Source organism: Larimichthys crocea, chromosome I (assembly GCF_000972845.2).
Source record: "Larimichthys crocea isolate SSNF chromosome I, L_crocea_2.0, whole genome shotgun sequence".
Lineage (NCBI taxonomy): Eukaryota > Metazoa > Chordata > Actinopteri > Sciaenidae > Larimichthys > Larimichthys crocea.
Genome location: NC_040011.1, coordinates 42,214,585 through 42,219,777, shown reverse-complemented (window position 1 = coordinate 42,219,777; position 5,193 = coordinate 42,214,585). Strand labels below are relative to the sequence as shown.

The following is a 5,193-nucleotide window of genomic DNA, read 5'->3' as shown; positions in this document are numbered from 1 at the left end:
AGCCGAATCATGCACTCATCATTCACTGGACACTTCTCACTGTCAGTAGCAGACGGGGAGGGGCCACAAGCATTGCGAAAATGGCAGCTGAGGAAGTTTATAAATGACAAAATATAAAAATGTAACGTGTATACATGTTATAGATTTATATTTTAGCAGTCAAATGTTGACACTCCGCTCCTCACACGGTTCTGATTCAACAAAGAGAATTTCTTTTCACTGGGAGGACTCTAAATTAACACACTGCAGCAGGAAGTGCATAGTTTATTCAGTGTGATACACAAGAGACCACCTCCATGGCTGTGAAGTGAAGCCAAAAACTGCAGTTCCTCAAACGTCCACTTGAGGCTGGCTACAGAACATGTCGGTCTCCATAAGTCCACATGTTAAAATGTCCAACTTCACAGCAGAAATAAACATGTTAGTTAATTTGTCCACTTAGATTGACAGACGGTAAGTCTTGTTTTATACCTCCAACAGGTTTTAAAAGTCTGTGTCCTGCTGTGATTAAATTGAACCAAATGCTAATGAGTTGCTGTGAGTTTGGCCAGTACTGCAGTCCACGTTTATTTGTCACAAACAACCAACGCAATGACTGTACTGACAGCTGTAAATGTACCTACAGCGCGTGGGCAGAGTGCACCTGAGATGTGTTAGTTAGTCTAGACATTGACTAAGCTCAAACTTTAGCAGTACTTTCTGTTATTTCCCTGCAGACCTCTGTACATCAATAAAGTGAAGTCTTGGGATAAGTGCGAATTGTTCTCTGTAAAATTCTCTTCACATTCAATCTGACTGCACTTCAAGTTTGAACAGGGCAGAACACATTTGTAGTGTTTTGGAGAGTCACTGTCAGTGTAGTCTGTCCACTTTTAAAGATGACGAATGCTCAAAAAAAAAAAAAAAACTCCCAAATAGTTAGTCACTTTGAGCAGCACCTCAAGCTTCAGTTTTAAAACTGATTTATGTTTTCTTTTCTTGTAGATCACTGAGAAAACCAGCAAGATTATTTTCCCAAAGAGTAACTGACACTATATGTAATGAATAAAGTTCATCATTTTCACAAAATGTCCTTCTTTGATCTAAAAAGTTACATATTGCAAAATGTGACAGAAACTATCTGATGCAGTATGAAAATATGCGTGATACAAGCTCCATCCATTCATCATCTATTACTGCTTGTCCTTTATAGGGTTGCGAAGGGGATGGAGTCGATCCCAGCACATTACTGGAGATGATCTGACAGGATCCCAGTCCCAGTTCACTCCACAAGCAAACATTTCCAGCCTGATATCGCCACTTTCTCTAACTTACTGTAAATGAATACCAATTCAGACGGGAAGGAGCCATTCCTCTGTGCTTTTGTGTTACTCATTTCTATAGTACAACAAGCATGGCTGGCATAGCGTTAAGGGGTCTGTGCAGGAGCTGCAGTGACGCAGTTACAAAGGCTTGCAATCAAGCACACGAGCTGCCACTGGAAGGATCGCACACAGTTTCACCTCTCTGGGTGACACCAGCCAGAAAACTTGTGCAGGTGAGTGTTGCACTCTTGCCACAGCCGCCCTTCAAATCAGCACTTCACACATCTTACTGTGATTACACTATCAGAGTTTAGCTTCAGTATTTTGCAGTTTTTGCAATGATCTGGCCTCACTCACTCTCTTTATTATTTAAAATAACCTATAATAACATGTTTCACGGTCAAAGACACATTGAGTTCTGTAACCCGCTGACATATTATCTCTGAAACTCATAAACTAATAACACAGACAGAACCTCCTGGCAAAAAAAAGACACTATTTGAGCAAAAAAAGTCTTCTCGCTTTATTCAGACTGTGGCATCGTCGGAGTCACCAGAGTCGGTGCCAATTTGGACTCCCTGGCCCAGAGAGGAGGTGCAGCTCAGCATTATAATGTTCCAGCTGCAGTCAACACAATGTAGCTTCGTAGATAAACTTGTTTACCAAATTGTCTGACCACAATTGGCTATTTAAATTCAGTCAGGACAGCTAAAAAAAAAAAAAGAGAGGCAATTTTCAGTATCATCAAATGAATCTATTTTTTTTTTTTCCCGCGCCATGTAAACTCATAAATCCCTCTGATAGTTTGCACTCTGGTCCAGTGAAAGTAGAAACTATGTTGTATCTCTCCCACTCCATTAATAAAGCCGCGGCTGCTATGTAGAGAGGCTGACGGAGATGAATGAAGGAAAAAAGAAGGAGAGAGCGAGGGGAGATTCAGAGAGCCAGAGAGCAGAGCACATGGGGATAGAAGAAGCCTCTATTGTTTCTTATTTTCACAGACACACACACACACATCGTTCTCTTTTCTATTGCATTGAGGGGACTGAAAAAGAAGAAGAGCCTCTAGAGGACAAACAGGTTAACCTGTCGTTTTAAATCCTCTCCACACAAGCACACACACAAACAGACACACACACAGGGCTGGTACAGTTCTGAATATCTTCATGGAGAAACACAATCAGCAGTCACTGATCATCCATAGAACTGGACCAACCATGATTTAGGACATTAGAAATGTGCAGAGCAATATTTAGAAAGTTTGATTTGTGGTTTGTAAAGACATACTAACTTTGGCATTTAACAGGCTGTGACTTTGTTGTGCCTGTTGGCTTTAATTGCTCCGCTGTTGATTTGAAGCCCTTTAAACTGGCTGTGACGTGCATAATCCCTGCTGATTTAAATTTAGTTGTAGCCGTCTTTGATCAAAGCCGTAACTTGGCACCCCTTGGTGAAGCAGCTGAGAAGTCTGACACAAAGTAAAACCTCCACGTAAGGTCTGTATGACAAACTGAGCCAGGTTCAGCCCAGGTGATCACCTTCAGTCCTACATAAAAACCAATGTAATGATTCAACAGCTGGATGATGTGACGATTTACTGTAAGAAATTGTAGAGAAACTAGCAACAGTTCAATGTACAAGTGTGAACATAAGACAGGATACCAGTCAAACCAGTATAAGATCTGGATCAGGGTAAGCGACATAGACAAAAATGACTTGTTTAAGACTTGAAACACAAAGTTTTGGACTTCCACTTGACTTGTTGGTCTTGACTGTTGACTCACATGTCTCGAGGCATTGACTTAGACCAAGATTTATGAATTGCAAAACAACAAACTTACACCTGAAATATGTGAATCAGCTCAGAATCTAAAACAGGGGTGGCAAACGTGAGGCCATCACCTCAGCAGGTGATATCATGGATGACTTCTGCATCTCTACTTGAACGAGTACTAACCAGTGGATGAAGTTTAAGCATTAAGCAGTTTAGAAGTGCACCAGTCTGCCCAGGTGTGTTTTTACAACAAACATTTCACACGGCAGTGTGACATAACTTTTTGATTCTTACCTTCTGGGTGAGTCTGTAGTGTTGAAATCCACACACAGTTAAACCTGGTTTGAGATAGTTAATCCACAGAAGGGAAAGTTTTGTGTTCAAATGGGATAATTGTTGCATGGCAGTGCAGCTGCCAGCAGTGCGTTGGTGCGTTCAAGAGCGCTGAGTTCTTCATTGTCTCTTTCTGCTTGAAGTTGTTTTGGTTGGTAAAAAGCTGGAGCATCACCACCAACAACAACCAACCCTGACAATATCTTTTAATGAACAGTTGAAATAAATGTTTTAAATATGTTTGAATAGCAATTGTTTTGATTATGAAGTGGCTAAACAGACAATATGATTTTCACAACTTCCATGTTTGCCTATTGTTTTCTTGTAAGACTTGATTTCATAGAAGCTTCGCTCAACAATCTTCAGTCACCGGATGTCCTTGACTGCTCCATTTACTCATAATTGCATTACCCCAACACAATAGCGTGGCTGATCTCGAGTGTCTGCAAGTTGATTGTAACAGCTGCTCGAAGGGTGGGAAATCCCGTGAATCTGAAAGTCTGTTGCGTCATTTAGAAAAAGGTTAATGTCAAGCACAGTGCATAGTATTTATCAAACTGGTAAAGATGTGAAGTGCAGTTCAAGTACAGGCCTTTAACAGTGACTGTGTGCTGGTTGTTTTACCTGTAACACACACGTCATTAGTTAATCAGCCAAACTGCCTCTTTAAAAAAATAAAACACACACACACAAAGTAGAATCAGCAGCTGAACGTGTTAAATCAGTTTTGCAGGACGCTGATCTTTGCCATATTATGGCTTGCTGTTTTAGCAGGCTGGGGCTGCACTCATGCTGCTGTGTACACTATTGCTCTATTTGATCAGAATCCATAGAGATTGGCCTGTCAGACCACGTTATGTCAACTAAGGATAGGCTACGCACAATGGTAGATGTGCCGAAGGGTGAACTGGAGAGTCACAGTGAAGCTGAGGAGGGAGGGGTGTGGGGCAAAGAAGAGAAAAGGAAAAGGACAAGAAATAGAGATGTGCAGGGACAAAAGTGGAGCAGATGCTCATGGTTTATAGTTCGACTTCTTCCTTTCCTTTAATAAACCAGCGTATACTGCATCTGAGCACTGAGCATATACTTGGCCGGACAAATCATCTTCCCTTAAATGACAAAATATGATGGTTGGCTTCCAAAATCAAACCATTTGAATGCTTTGTTGAACTGATCACTTGGACAAAGACACAACAGCAGTGCGTTTTGTCAATGTTGCCAGCTCAAACTATTCAGGGATAAATCATGGTGATGTTCAAGAAGCCAAGATTTGTAAGAAAAAGCAAATAAATCCGTCTTCAATGTGACAATTACCCAATAAGGACTCTGCATTATGTAAATGACAATGATGATAGATAAACACATTTCCTAGTTTAATACTGAACACAAAAATAACAGGTCAGTTTCTTTTAAGAGGTTTAAAGTCGTGCTAGCAGCTCTGCAAGGCTGTGCTTTAAGAGAGTTGCTGGGTGATGACGAGCAGTACAAGATGAAAAGGTAAGAGATCGCTAAAGCTCATCCTGAAGGAACATGAATGTATAAGACTTCAAGGCAATCCCTTTATTCACACACCAGAGCCACGCACCAAGCTCAAATAACTCAGAAGTTATGCGATCACCAAAGATTGATCCCCTGGCAACCGTTCACACACATAAGAAATGTTCTACCAGTCTGTCTGTTGAGAAATGTAACTAACATCTTTGATATATCTTCTGATATTATCGCCCTGTGTGTTTATGTACATGTCTGTATGTATACGTCTGTAGGCTCTGCTGAGCTGTG

The 5,193-nt window shown here is 40.9% G+C and overlaps 1 protein-coding gene across 6 annotated transcripts in view; it reads right to left on the bottom strand.

Annotated features, from left to right (window-relative positions):
- il1rapl2 (interleukin 1 receptor accessory protein-like 2) overlaps positions 1-3,473 on the bottom strand; it is a 380,785-nt gene extending 377,312 nt beyond the window's left edge. For all 6 annotated transcript variants that reach the window (XM_027282199.1, XM_027282201.1, XM_027282205.1 and 3 more), the window contains exon 1: positions 3,373-3,473. The gene's annotated coding sequence lies outside the window, so the exon portion shown is untranslated. The remainder of the gene's footprint in view (positions 1-3,372) is intronic.
- Between the last annotated feature and the right edge of the window lie 1,720 nt (positions 3,474-5,193).